Genomic DNA, 21,249 nt, shown 5'->3' on the forward strand with positions numbered 1-21,249 from the left:
CTTTTGCCTGTCTGTAAAGGTTTTAATTTCTCCATCAAATCTGAATGAGATCCTTGCTGGGTAATCTTGGTTGTAGTTTTTTCCCTTTCATCTCTTTAAATATGTCCTGCCACACCCTTCTGGCTTGCAGAGTTGCTGCTGAAAGATCAGCTGTTAACCTTATGGCAATTCCCTTGCATGTTATTTGTTGTTTTTCCCTTGCTGCTTTTAACATTTTTTCTTTGTATTTAATTTTTGACAGTTTGATTAATATGTGTCTTGGCATGTTTCTCCTTGGATTTATCCTTTATGGGACTCTCTGCACTTCCTGGACTTGATTAACTATTTCCTTTCCCATATTACGGAAGTTTTCAACTATAATGTCTTCAAATATTTTCTCAGCCCCTTTCTTTTTCTCTTCCTCTTCTCGGACCCCTATAATTCGAATGTTGGTGGGTTTAATGTTGTCCCAGAGGTCTCTGAGACTGTCCTCAATTCTTCTCATTGTTTTTTCTTTATTCTGCTCTGCAATAGTTATTTCCACTATTTTATCTTCCAGCTCATTTATCCGTTCTTCTGCCTCAGTTATTCTGCTATTGATCCCTTCTAGAGAATTTTTAATTTCTTTATTGTGTTGTTCATCACTGTTTGTTTACTCTTTAGTTCTTCTAGGTCCTTTTTAAACGTTTCTTGTATTTTCTCCATTGTATTTCCAAGATTTGGGATCATCTTTACTCTCATTACTCTGAATTGTTTTTCAGGTAGACTGCCTATTTCCTCTTCATTTGTTTGGTATGGTGGGTTTTTACCTTGCTCCCCCATCTGCTGTGTGTTTCTCTGTCTTTTCATTTTTCTTAACTTACTGTATTTGGGGTCTCCTTTTCACAGGCTACAGGGTCGTAGTTCCCATTGTTTTGGTGTCTGCCCCCAGTGGCTAAGGTTGGTTCAGTGGGTTGTGTAGGCTTCCTGGTGGAGGGGATTAGTGCCTGTGTTCTGGTGGATGAGGCTGGATCTTGTCTTTCTGGTGGGAAGGAGCACATCCAGCAGTGTGTTTTGGGGTGTCTTATTATGATTTTTATTATGTCTTTATTATGATTTTAGGCAGCCTCTCTGATAATGGATGGGGTAGTGTTCCTGTCTTGCTAGTTGTTTGGCATAGGGTATCCAGCACTGTAGATTGCTGGTCATTGAGTGAAGCTGGGTCTAGGTGTTGAGATGGAGATCTCTGGGAGAGCTTTCACTGTTTGATATTACATGGAGCCGGGAGGTCTCTGGTGGACCAATGTCCTGAACTCGGCTCTCCCACCTCAAAGGCTCAGGCCAGACACCAGGCTGGAGCACCAAGACCTTGTCAGCCACATGGCTCAGAAGAAAGGGGAGAAAGAAAGAAACAAACAAACAGAATAAAATAAAGTTATTAAAGTAAAAAATAATTATAAAAAATTAAAAAGTAATTTAAAAAAGAAAAAGAAAGAAAGACGAGAGCAACCAAACCAAAAAACAAATCCACCAATGATAACAAGTGCTAAAAATTATACTAAAAAAAAAAATAGGACAGACAGGACCCTAGGACAAATGGTAAAAGCAAAGCTATACAGACAAAATCACACAAAGAAGCATACACATACACACTCACAGAAAGAGAAAAAAGAAAAATATATATATGTATATATATATAAAGAAGAGGAAGAGAGCAACCAAAACAATAAACAAATCTACCAATGATAATAAACTGTAAATACTAATGTAAGATAAACATAAAACCAGAAACAAATTAGATGCAGAAAGCAAACCCCAAGTCTACATTTGTTCTCAAAGTCCACTGCCTCAGTTTGGGATGATTCGTTGTCTATTCATGTATTCCACAGATGCAGAGTACATCAAGTTGATTGTGGAGATTTAATCCACTGCTTCTGAGGCTGCTGGGAGAGATTTCCCTTTCTATTCTTTGTTCGCACAGCTCCTGGGGTTCAGCTTTAGATTGAACCTCGGCATGTAGGTTGCCTGAGGGTGTCTGTTCCCTGCCCAGACAGGACGGGGTTAAAGGAGCAGCTGATTCGGGGACTCTGGCTCACTCAGGCCGGGGGGCAGGAGGGGTATGGAATGTGGGGCCAGCCTGCAGTGGCAGAGGCCAGCATGACATTGCACCAGCCTTAGGCACGCCGTTTGTTCTTCCGGGGAAGTTGTCCCTGGATCACGGGACCCTGGCAGTGGCGGGCTGCACAGGCTCCCGGGAGGGGAGGTGTGGAGAGTGACCTGTGCTGGCACACAGGCTTCCTGATGGTTCAGCAACAGCCTTAGCGTCTCATGCCCGTCTCTGGTGTCCATGCTGATAGCCATGGCTCGTGCCCATCTCTGGAGCTCGTTTGGGCAGTGCTCTGAATCCCCTCTCCTCGTGCACCCCGAAACAATGGTCTCTTGCCTCTTAGGCAGGTCCAGAGTTTTTCCCGGTCTCCCTCCCGGCTAGCCGTGGTGTACTAACCGCTTCAGGCTGTGTTCACGCCTCCAACCCCAGTCCTCTCCCTGGGATCCGACCTCCGAAGCCTGAGCCTCAGCTCCCAGCCCCCACCCGCCCTGGCGGGTGAGCAGACAAGCCTCTCGGGCTGGTGAGTGCTGGTTGGCACCGATCCTCTGTGCGGGAATCTCTCCGCTTTGCCCTCCGCACCCCTGTGGCTGCGCTCTCCTCCGTGGCTCCGAAGCTTCCCCCCCGCTCCACCCGCCGTCTCCGCCCACGAAGGGGCTTCCTAGTGTGTGGAAACCTTTCCTCCTTCACAGCTCCCTCCCACTGGTGCAGGTCCCGTCCCTATTCTTTGGTCTCTGTTTTTTCTTTTGCCCTACCCAGGTACGTGGGGAGTTTCTTGCCTTTTGGGAGGTCTGAGGTCTTCTGCCAGCGTTCAGTAGGTGTTCTGCAGGAGTTGTTCCACGTATAGATGTATTTCTGATGTATTTCTGGGAAGGAAGGTGATCTCCATGTCTTACTGCTCCACCATCTTGAAGGTCTCTTCTCATTGTGGTTTTGATGTGCACTTCCCTGATGATTAGTGAAGTTGAGCACCTTTTCATGTACCTGTTGGCCATCTGTGTATCTTCTTTTGAGAAATGTCTAGTCAGATCCTTTGCCCATTTATCAATATAGTTATCTGGTTTTTTGCTATTGTTACATGAGTTTCTTATATATTTTGGATATTAACCCCTTATCAGATGTGTGGTTTGCAAATATTTTCTCCTATTCTGTAGGTTGCGTTTTCATTTTCTTGATTGTTTATTTTGCTGTGAAGAAGATTTTCATTTTGATGCAATCCCACTTATCTATTTTTGCTTTTGGTGTCAGATTAAAAAATATATATTGCCCAGCTTGTTAGATCCTATATGCCAGGAGAGTACTCCCAAATTAACAGGCTCTCCTTTATCTAACTTTATATTCCACACCCCTTCATCCAGCATCTGAGAATTCAGTTCCTTGTGTTCTTTTTCCACTTCTGCCAGCACATGTCGGCTAGGTCCTGAAGCATATGGTTGCATTGTTCCCTTATTCAGACCAGCACTTTACCGGCTGTGTTATGTTGTGACTTAATCCTAACTATTGCCCTCTTGGCCAGAAGGGGAGGTTGGACCAAGACCTCTGCAACGTGCCCAAGCAAGAAGAATGTGCTAGCCCTTAACAAGGAGATGAGACTACAATAGTAAAGAAAAGTGAGTCCTCCGGTGTCAAGATGGACATGAAAAGTAAAAGAAATGCAATATATATGGAGAAAACTATAATTTGAAAAGATATATTCACTTCAATGTTAATTGCAGCACTATTTACAATAGTCAAGACATGGAAGCAACCTAAATGTCAGATGACATTTGAATGGATAACAGATGAATGGATAAAGAAGATGTGGTGTGTGCATATATATACACAATGGAATAATACTCAGCCATAAAAAAATGAAATAATGCCCTTTGCAGCAACATGGATGGACTTAGAGATTATCATACTAAGTGAAGTAGGTCAGAAAGAGAAAGACAAACACCATATGATATCACTTATATGTGGAATCTAATATATGACACAAATGAACTTATCTACAAAACAGAAATAGACTCACAGACGTAGAGAACAGACTTGTGGTTGCCAAGGGGTGAGGCGGGTGGGGGAAGGATGGATTGAGAGTTTGGGATTAGGCGATGCAAACTATTATATGTAGAATGGATAAACAACAAAGTCCTACTGTATAGCACAGGGAACTATATTCAATATCTTGTGATAAACCATAATGGAAAAGAATATGAAAAAGAATGTATATATATCTACAATGGAATCACTGTACAGTAGAAATTAACACAACACTGTAAATCAACTATACTTCAATAAAATCTTTTCAAAAGTAAAAGTAAGGTGAAAGCGAAATGCTACTGTTAGGTCAAAAGCATAAAACTTAAAATACAAACCAATCTCAAGAGAGAATCAGTAAAGAATATGCACATTTAAGCTTATACAAACAACTCTAAATGCACAAGAGCGGGGCTTCCCTGGTGGCGCAGTGGTTGGGAGTCCGCCTGCCGATGCGGGGGACATGGGTTCATGCCCTGGTCCGGGAGGATCCCACGTGCCGCGGAGCGGCTGGGCCCGTGGGCCATGGCCACTGAGCCTGCACGTCCGGAGCCTGTGCTCCGCAATGGGAGAGGCCACAACGGTGAGAGGTCCGCGTACCACAAAAAAAATAAATAAATAAAAAATAAATAAATGCACAATAGCAAACTCAGAGTCCAGACTTATACCAAAGATGTAATAAAAGGTTTCAATGAGGTCCACCTAAATTAAAGTCAAAATTACAGCTTTTTGGGTGATACATTACACTGTGCAAAAGAAAACAGGCATAAAAATAAAGCTTTGGCAACTGACTTATGGTGTACCTTCACTTCCAAGAGAATGCTGAAGACTGCCAAGGAAGAAAAAACCCAGGCACCAAGATGAAAACAACAACTCGATGGAAATATTCTAAGAGAAACCCCTGGGTTTTCTTTTTTCCATTTAATACGCAGGAAAAAAGAAATGTAAGACGTCATTGATGAGCTGACATAGTGAAGTATTTCTATTTCAGTTTACTTATGCTATCAATGAATTTCTGGACTTCCTGGAATTTTTTTTCTTCCCGTTTTGTTAAGATATAATCGACATAGGGCTTCCCTGGTGGCGCAGTGGTTGAGAGTCCGCCTGCTGATGCAGGGGACACGGGTTCGTGTCCCGGTCCGGGAAGATCCCACATGCCGCGGAGCGGCTGAGCCTGTGAGGCATGGCCGCTGAGCCTGCGCGTCCGGAGCCTGTGCTCCGCAACGGGAGAGGCCACAACAGTGAGAGGCCCGTGTACCGCAAAAAAAAAAAAAAGATATAATCGACATAGAGCACTGTATAAGTTTAAAGTGTACAACATAGTGATTTGACTTAACATACATCATGCAATGATTACGACAGTAAGTTTAGTGAACACCATCATCTCATATACATATAAAATTAAAGAAATAAAAAATATTTTTCCTTGTGATGAGAACTCAGCATTTACTCTCTTAACTTTCATATATAACATACGGCAGTGTTAATTATATTTACCATGTCATGTATTACACCCCTTGTGCTTATTTATCTTAAAACTGGAAGTTTGTACCTTTTGACCACCTTCATCCAATTCCTCCTACCCCTACCCCCCACCTCTGGTAATCACAAATCTGATCGCTTTTTCTATGAGTTTGTTTGCTTGTTTTTGAAGTAAAACTGACCTACACCACTATGTTGGTCCCTGTTATACAACATAGTGATTTGATATTTCTGTACATGTCAAAATGATCACCATGATAAGTTTAGTTATGATACGTCACCATACAAAGATATTAACATAGCTATCGACTATATTCCCCACACTGTACCTAGCAATATATACCTCTATCTATCTATCATCTATCTATCTATCTATCGTCTATCATCTATGTATTTCAAGTTGCTGATCTCTTAAGTTCAGACTCATTGTAACAGTCCTGCATTTTATTCACCCCCTCCCATGTTTACTGCTTTTGACATCATATTTTACATCTTTTTGTTTTGTGAATCCATTAACTGCTTCTTGTGGATATAGATGATTTGACTACTTTTGTCTTTAACCTTCCCTACTAGCTTTGGGCGTGGACGATTTACTACCTTTACTGTATATTTGCCTTGTAATTTTCATGTTACTAGTCATGGCCCTTTCTTTTATGCATAGAGAAGTCCCTCTAACATTTCTTGTAAAGCTGGTTTTGTGGAGCTGAACTCTCTTAGATTTGCTTGTCCGTAAAACTTTTGATCGCTCCTTCAAATCTGAATGAGAGCCTTGCCAGGTAGCGTATTCTTGGTTGTAGGTTTTTGCTTTTCATCACTTTAAATATATTGCGCCACTCCCTTCTTGCCTCCAAAGTTTCTGCTGAAAAGTCAGCGGATAGCTTTATGGGAGTTCCCTTGTATGTAACTTGTTGCTTTCCCCTTGCTGCTCTTAATATTGTCTCTTTAATTTTTGCCATTTTAATTACAGTGTGCTTTGGTGTGTTCCTCTTTGGGTTCATCCTGTTTGGGACTCTCTCTACTTTCTGGACCTGGAGGTCTTTTCCTTTCCCAGGTTAGGGAAGTTTTCAGCTATTATATCTCCAAAAATGTTCTCTGCCCACCCCCCCCTCCTTCTGGGACCCCTATAATGTGAATGTTACTGAGCTTGATATTGTCCCAAAGTTCTCTTAAACTGTTCTCATTTCTTTTTATTCTTTTTTATTTTTTTTCTGTTCAGCATCAGTGATTTCCACTACTCTGTTTTTCAGCTTGCTGATCCGTTCCTCTGTATCATCTATTCTACTGTTGATTCCTTCCCGTGGAGTTTTCATCTCAGTGATTGTATTCTTCATCTCTGTTTGGTTCTTCTTTATATTTTCCAACTCATTGTTAAAAGCTTCCAACTTCTCACTCTGTTCATCCATTCTTCTCCCAAATTCTTTGAACATCTTTATGATCATTACCTTGAAGTCTTTATCAGGTAGACTGCTTACTCCACTTCACTTAGTTCTTCTTCTGGGGTTTTATCTTGTTTCTTTGTTTACAACATGTTTCTCTGGCATCTCATTTTACTTAATTTGATCTTTTCAATTTCTACATATCTGGCAGGTTGCTGACTTTTCCCAACCCTGGAGAAGTGGCATTCTCCTCTTTTGTAGGAGACATTCTATGCATCTCAACAGTGCACTGCTCTCTGGTCACCAAAGCCATATACTCTAGGAGTGCCCCTATGTGAGCTATGTGTGTCTTTCTGTTGTTGCCGGCTGACTACTGTGGGTGGTCTGGTAGGCATGACTGGCCCCCAGTCTGGTTGGTTGCCAGGTCCTGCCTTGTGCAGAGGCTGGTTTCTGGGGCCAGATCATGCGGCTGTGGGTTGTGTGGTCCTAGGGTTCCCAGGGCTAATGCTGGCCCAATGGTGGGCAGAACTGGGTTCTGGGGTGGTTGGTTGTGAGGTCAGGGATCCTGGATCTAGTGTAGGACTACTGGTGGGTGGGCCCAGTTCCTGAAAACAGCTGGCTGTGGTGTCTGGGATGTCCCAAATCTGGTGTTGGCCTGTTGGTGAGTGGGGTTGGATCCTGGGGCAGCTGGCTGAGGGGTCCAAAGTGTCTCAGTGCTGGCATCAGCCTGCTGGACAGGGCTGAGGCCCAGGGGATCCCAGGACTGGTGCCAGCTCACTGGTGGGTGGAGCCAGGTCCTGAGTCTCTGGTGGACAGGGCTGGATCCCAGGGCAGTTGTGGGCTCAGGGGGGCTTAGGACAGCAGGCCTGCTGGTGGGTGGGGCTATGTCTCTGCCCAGTTAGTATCTTGGCCTGAGGCCTCCCAGTACTAGTGCAGAAAGCCTGATGTATGGGGCCAGGTTTTGGTGCCAGTAAGCTAGAGGGAGGATTCCAAAGTGGTGCTTGCCGACATCGGTGTCCACATGGTAGAACTAGCTTCCCAGGATAGATGCCGCCAGTGTCTATGTCCCCAGGGTGAGCTGCAGTTGCCTCCTGCCTCTCCAGGAGATTCTCCAGGATCAGCAGGTGGGGCTGACCCAGGCTCCCTTCAGATTACTGCTTCTGCCCTGGATCTCAGAGCACGTGAGATTTTGTGTGCGCCCTTTAAGAGTGGAGTCTCTATTTCCCACAGCCCCCAGGTCTCCTGAAAATAAACCCCACTGGCCTTCAAAGCTGAATGTTCTGAGGGCTTATCTTCCAGGTGCAGGACCCCTGGACTGTGGAACCCGATGTGGGGCTTAGACCCCTCACTCCCTGGGGAGAACTTCTGCAATTGTAATTATCCTTCTGTTGTGGGTCACCTTTGGGGGAGTATGGGACTTGACTAAACCACATCTCCGCCCCTCCTACCTGTCTCATTGTGGTTTCTTCTTTATGTCTTTGGTTAGAGATCTCTTCTGCTAATCTTCTGGTTTTATTTATCAGTAGTTGCTCTGTAAATAGTCATAACCTTGGTGTGGCCATGGGAGGAGATGAGCTCAGGGTCTTCCTACTCCGCCATCTTGGCCACTCCTCTTCCTGGGATTTTAATTAAGAATAAACATATCTTGGGGATATTTTTCACAATTTCTGCAAACTCTAAATAGAATCAGACAGCTCTGATGTGGACCTGAGACTTTGTGTGGGGACTATGGAAATATCTGGAATTCTTCACAGGTGGCAGGAATTCTTCATCCTCATACTCAATGGTAAAAAACTGATAACTTTTCCCCTAAGTTGCAACATCTCATGACACTCTGAGTGATGGATAGAGACCACCAACAACAGGGGTAAACTCCTTTATCAAGGATCTTCTGGACCTCATAAAAATGGCAGAAAATAATACAGACAGTCTTAAGTGTCCAGTGTTATCTTTCAGGGCTGAGACATCTCTGGAACCCTGTTGACTTTACACAACCAGGACTCCTGTTACAAATGCATAATTCTTGAATAATGTAAGCCCCCCAAATCCTAGCTAATACAAAGTACAAATACCTTGGTATAACAAAAATTTTCTGGGTCCAGTGAAAACAAAATGTGGACTGAATCTGTTAAATGAACTTATATGATCTAATTTCACATCTGTAAAAATTTGTTTATTCAATTTTTTTTAAAAAGATCTTAAATGGTTACTTATGTTATCTTTTTAAACTCAATGTGTTTCCCCTTCAGGTGCAAATGTTCATCTTCTTCCTAGAGCAACTGGGAGAAAGTGCCAGTATCCCTAATGAGGAGAAGCAACTGGGAGAAGCAACTGGGAGAAGCAACTGGGAGAAAGTGCCAGTATCCCTAATGAGGAAGCAAGGTTTGAGCCCATCATCATATACTCAAGGATGTAAAGCTGTGGCTGGACCAAGATTCAAACTAATTTCAAAGAATTCCTCATGATTCTGGAGGTCACTTAATTGACATAGGAAGAGGATATGTTAAATGGGCGAGAATTTAGAAAGATATAGTAGGAAACCACTGCTAACAAAGATCTCAGTACTGTTCATTAGAAGCTAACATCAGTAATAGTGACAATGTCATTGCACATAAACCCTGCTACAGGATAGTAATCTGCTGCTACTATAACATGGCCAAAGAAAATTACTGTAATTCCTCTCAATGGATGCAGAAAAAGCATTTGACAAAATTCAACATCCATTCATGATAAAAACTCTCAACACTCTGGGTATAGAAAGAGCATACTAACATAATAAAGGCCATATACGATAAGCCCACAGATACCGTCATACTCAATGGTGAAAAGCTGAAAACTTTTCCTCTAAGATTAGGAACAAGGAACAAAGATCCCCACTCTCACCACTTTTATTAAACATAGTACTGGAAGTCCTAGCCAGAGCAATAAGCGAGAAAAAGAAATAAAAAGCATCCAAATCAAAAAGGCAAAAGTAGGGCTTCCCTGGTGGCGCAGTGGTTGAGAGTCCGCCTGCCGATGCAGAGGGCACGGGTTCGTGCCCTGGTCCGGGAGGATCCCACATGCCGCGGAGTGGCTGGGCCCATGGGCCATGGCCGCTGAGCCTGCGCGTCCGGAGCCTGTGCTCCGCAACGGGAGAGGCCACAGCAGTGGTAAAAAAAAAAAAGGCATACCGCAAAAAAAAAAAAAAAAAAGGCAGAAGTAAAACTGTTTCTATTTGCAGATGGCATGAACCTATATATATAAAACACCAAAGACTCCCTTAAAAAACTGTTAGAACTAATAAATTCAATAAAATTGCAGGATACAAAATTAATATATAAAAATCAGTTGCACTTCTATACACTAACAATGAAAAATCAGCAAGAGAAATTAAGAAAACAATCCCATTTTCAACTGCACCAAAAAAGAATAAAATACCAATGTATAAATTTAACCAAGAAGTTAAAGATTTGTAAACTGAAAACTATAAGACTTTGGTGAAGGAAATTAAAGAAAACACAAATAAATGGAAAGATATTCCATGCTTGTGGATTGGAAGAATTAATACTGTTAAAATGCCCATACTACCCAAAGCAATCTATAGATTCAATGCAATTCCTATCAGAATTCCATCACATTTTTCACAGAAATGAAAAAACAATCCTAAAATTTGTATGTAACCACAAAGACCTTGAATAGCTAAAGCAATCTTGAGAAAGAAGAACAAAGCTGGAGGCATCACACTCCCTAATTTCAAACTATATTACAAAGCTATAGTAATCAAAGCAGTAAATATTGACATAAAAACAGACACATTGATCAGTGGAACAGAATAGAGAGCCCAGAAATAAACCCATGCATGTATGGCCAATCAATTTATGACAAAGGAGAATATACAATAGGGAAAGGATAATGGCTTCAATAAATGGTGTTGGGAAAACTGGACAGCACATGCAAAAGAATGAAACTGGACCCCTATCTTACACCATAGACAACAGTCAACTCAAAATGGATTAAAGACTTGAACATAAGATCTGAAATCATAAAATTCCTAGAAGAAAACATAGGCAATGACAACTTTAACATCAATCTTGGCAATTTATTTTTTGGATTTGACATCAAAAACAAAGGCAACAAAAGCAAAATAAAAGGTGGGACTACATCAAACTAAAACTAAAAAGCTTCTGTACATCAAAGGAAGCCATCAACAAAATGAAAAGACATCTACAGAATGGGAGAAAATATTTGCAAATAATGCATCAGATAAGACGTTAATATCCAAAATATATAAAGAACTCATACAACTGAATAGTAAAAATACAATCTGATTTTAAAATGGGCAGGGGAACTAAATAGATGTTTTTCATAGAAGACAGATACAAGGTCAACAGGTACATGAAAAGATATTCAACATCACTAATCTTCAGGAAAATGCAAATCAAAACCACAGTGAGGTATCACCTCATGCCTGTTAGAATGGCTATCATCAAAAAGACAAGAGATAACAAGTGTTGGCAAGGCTTGAGGGAAACTGGAACCCTTGTGCACTGGTAGTAAGAATGTAAATTGGTGCAGCCACCTTGGAAAACTATGGAGATTCCTCAAAATAAAAATAGAACTACTGTATAACCCATCAATTCCACTTCTGAATATATATCTGAAGGAAACAAAAAGCCTATCTTGAAGAGAGATCTGCACCCCATATTCATTGCAGCATTACTTGCAATAGCCAAGACATGGAAGCAACCTAAGTGTCCATCAACAGGTGCATAGATAAAGAAAATGTGTGTATATATACAATGGAATATTAATCAGTCACAAAAAGAAAGAAATGCTGCCATTTGGGACAACATGGATGGACCTTGAAGACATTATAGTAAGGGAAATAAGTCAGAGAAAGAAAATACTGTATGATCTCACCTATGTGGAATCTACAGAAACCAAATTCATAGAAACAGAGATTAAATTGGTAGTTGCCAGAGTTGTAGAAGGGAGGGGTGAAGGTGGTCAAAAAGTACAAAATCCCACTTACCAGATACATAAGTTCTGAGGATGTAATGTACAGTATCATGACTGCAATACTGTATTGTATATTTGAAAAGTGCTATAAGAGTAGATCTTAAAAATTCTCATTGTAAGATTAAAAAATTGTAACTGTATGAGGTAATGGATATTGAATAAACTCAACATGGTAATCATTTAACAATATATATAAGTATCAAAACATTATGTTGTACAGTTTAAAGTAATACAATGTTATATGCTGATTATATTTCAATCAAAGTGGGGGGGGAGAAAATTACTATAAATCACTTTATTTTTAATCTAAAAATTAGAAGCTTTAGTATTTTATTCCACTGATAGCATTTGCTCTAAGGGAGATAGAGACACAAACAGATAAATGTATGTTTTACAGGCCATCTTCCTGATAAGGTTGAGGTAGTTGTCCATCACACTGGCTAACCTAAATATGAGGTACCATGAAACCAACTGGTTTATAGAATGTGCAACATTTAAGCATGCACAACTTACAATACAAGCTTAGGGAGAGCTTGATTATACATAGATGATAAATTGTAAATGCAGCTACAGCTGCGTTATGTGATATGATAGCCTGTTTCTTTACTCTGCAACTGTAGTGAGACTATAAAAGTTAGATTATGCATCAGTATAACACCCATCATTAATATAACTAAAGGTGTGTCACAATGAAAGAGACAAGATGGTCACTAAGAGGATTAAAACTCACAGAACAATCGTTTCTAAAAGATGAAATGTCATATCACTATCATAAAACAAAAAACTAGAATCGTCTCTTTGTGTACATCTAGGCTCCAGGTTTTTGTTCAAGCAAGTTTGCAGTCATGTAGCACAAGTAATGTGCTACAGTCACGCCTCTCACCCTGCAATTTTCTTTGCTACATAGAACTGTGATGAATTGGCTTGCAGGGGGATTCAATTACTAGGGACACATTTCATTTTCAAATCTGAACATTTTTGCAAAGATGGATATTTTTAGAAAGCCTCCTAATATTGCTTTTCAGAAGCTCTACTGATTTTATTGAAATCAAAAAAGCAAAAGCCATAAAGATCAACATTTAGAATAGACAAAAAAAAAGTATGCTTTATTGTTCTAAAGAAAATAAATCTAATTTAAAACATGCAAGAAAGATTTTGTTGACTGCTCAGTTTCGGTTTCTCAGAAATGAGAAAATCATAATGAATGAATATATGTGAAAGATCTTGAAAGTGTATATACCTTTTGACCCACAATTTTACTCCTAGGAATTTATCCTTAAAAGAATTATTAACAAAAATGCATAAAGACATACACACAAATAGGTTTACTGCAGTATTTACTTACAGCAAAATACTGGGAAATATTCAACTGCCTAATACTACAAGGTCAAATACGTAAAGTCCAGTACCTCTGAAAATGTGCAACTACACAGCCATATTGTGGTGCAGAAGAATATTTATGGACATGGGAAAGTTTTAATATTAAGTGAAAAATATTATAATGTTAAGGGTACTTATAGAAGTGATGGTTGAGTAAAAAGGACATATGTGTATACAGTCCCTGCATTGAAAAAAATTAGCAGAAGCATTATTTTAATAGTGATTACCTCTAGGTAGTAGAATAAGTGTGATATTTCTTTTGTTTGGCTTGGGCTTTTTCTGTTTATGCAATCAATAAATGCTCGTTGTTTATCTTCTGTGTACTAGGAACTGTTAGGTGCTGAATGTGTGAGATGGTTTGAAAACATCACCTTAATTTTTTCTTCAGCTTTATTGAGATATATTTGACATATAACATTGTATAAATTTAAGGTGTACAACGTGATGATTTCATATATGCATATATGGTGAAATGATTACTACAGTAAGGTTAGTTAGCACATCTATTCTCTCACATAGTTAACTTTTGTGTGCTATGTGTGTGTGTGTGTGTCTGTGGTGAGAACATTTAAGGTGTGCCTCTCAGCAACTTTCAAGTATGCAATAGAGTATTATTAACTATAGTTACCATGCTGTACATTAGGGGCTCAGAACTCATTCATCTTTTTTTTTTTTCATTCATCTTATAACTGGAAGATTGTAGCCTTTGACCACCTTCACACATTTCCTTACCCCACCCCCCTTAACCGCCCAGTTAACCAAGCCTCTTCCACCTGGAGTTCTCAGAATGCTCATTGCCCAAACACTCTCCTTGGGTACTCCCACCCTGAACCCAGTCACTGTGCTGTGAGACACCCAGCTCACAGGTGAGGCACGTGGAGGTGCTGGTGTCAACAGTCTCAGTGGAGGCCGTCCCTCAACCAGCCCAGCCTAGGCCCCAGGCAGGTCAGTGAAGGAGCCACCCAGGATATGGTTCTTGCAGCCTCTGCTCTTTCCACCTCGAGTCCTGCCAGCTGAGACCAAGACATCCTGGAGTAGAGAATATTCATCCCCATGGTGCCCTTTCCAAATTCCTCACCCTCAGAATGTGCACAATAAATACACAATATTTATAGCACAATAAAATAATTGCTGTTTAATGCCACTAACTTTGGGGTGCTTTGTTACACAGCAAAGATAACCAGAACAGCATGAGACAGTGAAGAATAATAAATAAGATTATGGGTTTTTCTCCATTGTTTTTTTATTGTTCTTTATTACTATCTGCTGTATATGTAATCTACTTTACTTCTTTATTTTGTCTATCATATTAATCAGTGTTCTTCAGAGAAACAGAACCAATAGGAGATATACATAGAAAGAGAGAGAGAGTGACTTTAAGGAATTAGCTCACATGATTGGGTGTTTGGCAAGTCTTACGTCTGCAAGGCAGGCCAGCAGGCTGGAGACCCGTGAAAGAGGAGAAGTTGGAGTCTCCAGTCTTAAGGCAGGCAGGAAACAGAATTCCTTCTTCCTCGGGAGACCTCTCAGTCTTGTCTCTTAAGGCTGACAACAGACTGATCAAGGCCCGCTGACACAGCAGAGGACAATCCTCTTTATTCAAAGGCTACTGACTGAAATGTTCATTACATCAAAAAAAATACCTTCACAGCAACATCCAGACGCATTTGACCAAACACTGGCTACCGTGACCTAGCCAAGTTAACACAAAAAATGTACCATTTCATCTGATCTCTGATTCTCACCACTGGAACATAACCTCCATGTGGGCAGGAATTCTCATCTGAGTCACTGTTCCAACACATGGAACAATGCCTGGCACTTAGCAGGCACTCGTTAAATATTTATGGAATCAGGGGCTTCCCTGATGGTGCAGTGGTTGAGAGTCCGCCTGTCGATGCAGGGGGCACGGGTTCGTGCCCCGGTCTGGGAAGATCCCACATGCCACGGAGCGGCTGGGCCCGTGAGCCATGGCCGCTGAGCCTGTGCGTCCGGAGCCTGTGCTCCGCAACGGGAGAGGCCACAACAGTGAGAGGCCCGCGTACCGCAAAAAAAAAAAAAATTATAGAATCACTAGGTTAGTGTGTGAATTGACTGGGGCAGTCAGTTTACTCAAGTGGTCAGGGAAGACCTCTCTGAAGAAGCAATATTTGGACAGAGACCCAAAGATCGAGAAGGAAGGACAGTCAAGAAGCAGAGCCCCCCAACTGCTACTGCACAGATCTGGGGACGAGCATGTTCATAGAGGGAGGGAATTTGCTGTGGCTGAAGCCCTGGAAACAAGGGGCAGAGCGATAAGATGTGGTGCTGGACCGTGATGCTCATTGCCTTTAGATGCCATTAGAGCCTAGCAGTCAGGGAACCTTTGCACAGATTGGAGAAAAGCACCCTCTCCTAAGAGCAGAGGTTCTTCCTGTGGCAGGACACAGACCCAGGCTCAGGCCATATATCAGCCCTTGGACATGGTGGCCAGGAGCCCAGAGCAGGACACAAACTGCCCCACTGTATCCAGTGGCTCCGCTTCCAGCTCAGTGTAAGGCGTTTGGACTTCATCCTGGGATGCGTGAGGGTGACAACTGTTGATTTGCATTTTAGTAACACAACTCTGACTTTTTGGAAGAAGACGGAAGCAGGAAGACCCTATAAAAGCTACTGTGCAGACAAGTGACAAAGCTCTCTTGGGCAAGTGGCATGGCCACAATGTGCAGAGAGGGGCACAGATCTGACATCTGTTTTGGAAGTTGGACAGCAGGATTGATGATGGATTCAATGTAGGGGGTGAAGGACAGGAGGAGAGGGGAGTAATGAGAAAACAGTCTTCAGTGGCTCCAAATCTGGGGCTCAGGCAGCTGGGTGGGTGCGTGCCATGGCTAAGACAGCCCAGCCTCATGAGGAGTGAGTGTCAGGTGGAGGGTCGCGTAGGGGTCTGGGTGCGGGGAAAGATCCGGAGCTCTGGCAGACATCAGGTGGACATAGTAAACAGGTTTTTGGACACACAAACCTGGAACTCAGAGGAGAAGAATGGGTGAGGATATAAATTTGGGGATCCATAGCATATAGATGAATTGAAGCTCTGGGCCTGGATGAGATCACCCAGGAACTGGGGTAGAACAGAAAACAGAACAGTCAGGCTAAGCCCTCCAACTTTTCTCCAATGCATTTCTAATTTCCAAGTTTTCTGCACTCAGCATAAAAAAAGTTTGAATTAGGAAAAAGAAATGAATAAAGATCTTCTTCCAAAAGATAAAAAGCCATTGTATCGAGGTTCCTCCCCATGGGAAACAGATGGCCCACTCGGAAGGGAAATGCAAGCTGATTCAATGAAGGGAGGACGAGCCATAAAAGTGTGGGCAGCGTTGAGGGAAGCCAGCAGAGAAGGGAAGCCTTCTGAGCTCAGGAAAGCAGGAGCGCCTCTCACCCCTGGGCCTGAAGGAGTGAGAGGCAGCAGGGGTGTGGAGCTGTGGATGGCAGCCCTTCCACAAACCGTGCCCAGTGGGGAGGCGGCTGGGGGTACATGCTCCCACCTGTGTCTCCCTGTCCACTCTCCCCGATGCCCAGACCCAGTGGGAATCCGGAGGGCAAGGAGCCAAGTTGGTGCCGTTTGGGAAGTTGGCTTCTGTGATGCCCAGGAGGGTGGAGATGCTGAGGGCAGCCCTGGGAGGGGAAGGAGGGGGAACGGGGCAAGGTGGCCACCTGCCCTTGCCGCACAGAGCAGCTGCAGATCCTTGAGCTTAAGGTTTTTCTGGAATGAGTCAAACACCAGCCTACCGCGTCACCCCAGCTGTGGGACATGCACAGCAAGCTCTCTGGGTGGTCCCACGGGATCCCCTTTCCCTAGACTTAGGAAGAAGTGCAAGCACCCCTACCTCCCTTTTGGGGTGAAGAGACCCCGAATTCGTCAACCACCCTCTCTAAGGAAGATCCTCCTCTAGCTTCCCTCTTAGCTCTTTTGTGCACCCTGTATTTTCGAGAAACTAAGAGTCTTAAAACCCTTCTGCCAACCCTTCCTGTTTCTCCCATTTGGAAAGTGGGACATGGCTTCTCTTGAGAACCCAGCTAAAATAAGATGAAAACAACTCCATTATCACTTCCTGTCACCCACGTATAGATGCGAATTTAATATTTGACACAATGGGCATCTAAATCAGAAAAGACCAGCCATTCAATAAATAATGGGACACGTGGTTATCAACTAAGGGCAAAACTTAAATCCCCACTTCACACCATTCATACAAATAAATTGCATCAGGATTAAAGTGTCATTTTAAAGGATTAGCTGGAAATAGAGGATAACATGTTCATCCTCAACCTTCTTAAGAGACAAAAATAAATAACCACACACACACAAAAAGGGCCCCACCCCCTGGGCTCTGAAATCTATCGCTGTGTGGCACTGAGGCCACCCATTTTCCCATGAGCTACTCCCCGGCAGTGATTGAGCACAGTGGGGATACTAAGGCAGCCTGGGAGCAGGTCTGGCTTCACCGGCACAAGACCCACGCAGTCACACAGAACATTCCACTCATAAGGGCCCCGTACTTGGTTGAATGCTCTGCTGTTAAAAATTTGTTAACAAGAGGTCCTGCATGTTCATTTCACACCGGGCCCTACATATAATATAGCTGGTCCTGCCTGGGAGATGGGCGACCCCCAGGTGGGCTCAAGAACTACCTGGCATCCTTGCAGAATCTTCCTTAAACTGCTTGTCGGTCTGGGACCTTTCCACCCAACCCTCCCTCCCTTCTCTTGAGGTCTGCTGATTCTCCTGAATTTTCCTGGCCGCCTTCCCCATTTTCTCACAGGCATCTGCCCTAATAAAAACCTTGCTGCTTAAGCCCATTTCAATGTCTGCTTCTGGGAGGAAGCTTAAGCGATGCCAAGGGAGGTCAGACAATACAGGCAGAAAGATGGGGATTTGTGACTACCTCATCCACCACGTGGTGGGCGAAGAGGATGCTGTCTGGGTTGGTAGGTCACAAAGCAGCAGCTCAACTGCTAAAGATTTCACTGGTGGTGGCCTGGGAAAGTATCCTGGTGGTAGGGCATGCTCCGGCAGGGGCCATGATGCGGGCATATGAAAAACCTGTGGGCAAAGCCTACAGAGACAGCAGCATCAGCTGAGTTATGCTAAGTCACGCTGATGCCCTGCAGAAGCAGCAAATGGCAGAGCATGAGAGCTAGAGCACCTCAGTGGATACTCGCAAAGAGGCCCAGATCAGCTGCAGAAGAAGGATAGACACAGGCTAGCAGCAGCCTAAGACCTGATTCGGCTGCAGGTAGCTCCAGAGATGTCTGACTGCCCAGCCAAGGCAGGTGTGGGATGCACAGGTCAAGGCCCTGGTGAGGACAACCTGGATGGGGGTAACCCAGCCTGTGGGATAAAGCCAAACAGAAACAAGGAGAGACAAGAGACAGAAATGACACAACATGACATGAGGCTCTGGATTCAGCCATACCTAAAGCCAAATCCATCTCTGGGCTTTTCAGCTTTGAGAACCAGTATTATTCCCTTTCTCTAAAAGCAGTTTGAATCTAACTTCTGCCATTTGCACTGCAGAGTCCAGTCATAGCTTCCCTTTATGTATCTTTTTGCACAGATAAGCATCTCTTCTCTATGTATTCCAGCTCCAGCAAGAATATCTATATGCTTTCCTTCATTTTTTTGCAGAAAGAGGGAAATCATAGATTCACACAGAGCATGATTCGGTAAGCTGGTCTTGTTTGAATCAAGAAACTCCTGATGGTAGTCTGGAATCCATTTCATTACTTCATTCTCTGCAACCCCCTTTGAGGCTTCCTCTTGGCAGACAATGAGTTTTACATAGGATAGCTCGAGATTACTTTTTAAGCCCTGTCTTATACAATCTGGCTCTGGAACTAAGCTCCTCCATTTCTTGGGATTTACAGCCTGGCTTTCTGCTGATGTGAATTTCTTCTAAATCTTTAGAAGTTCCAGACGTTTTTCCTTCTAATATTATTTTGAAAAGACACAATAGATGTAGGGTTGAGGGAATGGATATTGCGGTTTCTTTACCCAATGATGGAGGGAAGTTCTTACTTAGTTGTAGTAATAAAAATCTCAAGATTATTTTAACCTCATTTCAGCTTTTCTCATAATTCAAAAAAGCACACAATCGTGGACTTCTACTCAGAGATAATGGCTTATAGGGTTGGGATTTGAGAATGCATTGGTACATGATTATTTATTGTATGAAGTTGTTTAATTGACAAATATTTACTGAATACTATAGCACTTTGCATGATCGTTCTCAAATATTTGCTGCCCCTCCCTATGGAAAGATTATATTTCCCTGTGCCAGTGACATCAGGTGAAAAGTCTGTAGCAGTGACGTGTCATTTCCAAGCAGAAGCTGTAAGAAGCAATGTAAGTTTTGCCATGTTCTGTTTTTACCACTGCCATGGGCCAGCAATGTTTTAGCTTGAGTCTGCTCTGTCAGCTTGAGTCCCAAAGTAGGAGGATATGTAAACAGAGCCACAAAAGATGTGCAATGGACATACAATATAAGCAAGAAATAATGGACCTAGCAATTGTCATACTGAGGGAGGTAAGTCAGAAAGACAAAGACAAATATCATATGATATTGTGCATATGTGGAATCTAAAAACAATGGTACAAATGAACTTATTTACAAAACAGAAATACAGTCACAAATGTAGAAAACAAACTTATGGTAACCAAGGGTGAAAGGGAGGCGGGATAAACTGAGGGATTGACATATACACACCACTATATATAAAATAGATAACTAATAAGAACCTACTATATAACACAGAGAACTCTACTCAATACTCTGTAATGGCCTATATGGGAAAAGAATCTAAAAAAAGAGTGGATACATGTATATGTATAAATGGATTGGCTTTGCTGTACACCTGAAACTAACACAAGATTGTAAATCAACTATACTCCAATAAAAATTTAATTAAATATACATATAAGCAAGAAATAAATCTTTTGTGTTGTAAGCCACTGAGATTTGGGGGTCATTTGTTATAGCAGCTTCATATAACCTACCCTGAATAACACAGAGTGCCTACTATATGCTTATCATTGAGCTGGATGAATAATTTATTTACACATACAACTATAAGGCTATGGCCCCCAAATAGCTTTGCTTAATAGAAACTTCTTTTAAACAAGGGTACTATATCAGAGACGATTTCAAACTTTCTTTAAGCAGCAGAGCCCTCCTTATGCAGAACACCAACTATTAAACTGATACCAGCAGAATTGCTCTGGTTGAAAGAGTGGGGGCCAGGAACTTGGCAGTTCTATCTCCCCAAAGACCATACTCAAGCCAGTGTCAGACATCTGACCAGCACTCAGTGAGTATTCGTTGAATAAACAAACAAATAGATTATTTCCTGCAGAATTCTTTGAAGACTCTCTGGGGAACTCTATATAGGTCCGTAGAGTAGAGTTTAAAATTTCCACAGTAACAGTATGGTCTTATAGGAAGTTTCAGAATTAGTTGTCAGATTCCTATATACAGACTAAGAGGACAAGAGCAGAGATGGTAAAAATTCTGATTTTATTTCAGCCAATTGTTTCTACGTCTTTCCAATCACAATTCTATCAGAGATGCTAATGATTGTTATTAAATAGTTTTAAGGGTTTTCTATGATATCTTTTCCATGATCCAGCCAACAGAAGAGATGCTAATAAATAGAAGGGAAAAAAAACAAATAAAAAATATCTAATAATTCACACATTGGGTCCTAAAACAATAATTCAACCCCCTGTGTTCAGACTGCATGTTAGGGAAGTCTCTAAAAAACTGATAAGTTTAGAAAACTGGCTCAAAATGATACTTTCAATGTAACAAGAATTCCTTTCCTTACTAAATCTCTCTCTTTCTCTCTCTTCCCATAAGGGTAGCCTGCTAGACATAGGAGCCTAATGCTCATATTATT

At 42.1% G+C, this 21,249-nt stretch overlaps 1 long non-coding RNA gene across 1 annotated transcript; it reads left to right on the forward strand.

Annotated features, from left to right (window-relative positions):
* The first annotated feature begins 6,030 nt into the window (after positions 1-6,030).
* On the forward strand, positions 6,031-20,314 carry LOC113608347 (uncharacterized). The gene is made up of 3 exons (XR_003428349.1): positions 6,031-6,177; positions 8,460-8,461; positions 20,303-20,314. It is a non-coding gene; the product is annotated as an uncharacterized LOC113608347 (long non-coding RNA).
* Positions 20,315-21,249: the final 935 nt, after the last annotated feature.

Source organism: Aethalodelphis obliquidens, unplaced genomic scaffold (assembly GCF_003676395.1).
Source record: "Aethalodelphis obliquidens isolate GAN/ISIS:26980383/991018 unplaced genomic scaffold, ASM367639v1 scaffold1, whole genome shotgun sequence".
Taxonomy (NCBI): Eukaryota; Metazoa; Chordata; class Mammalia; order Artiodactyla; family Delphinidae; genus Aethalodelphis; species Aethalodelphis obliquidens.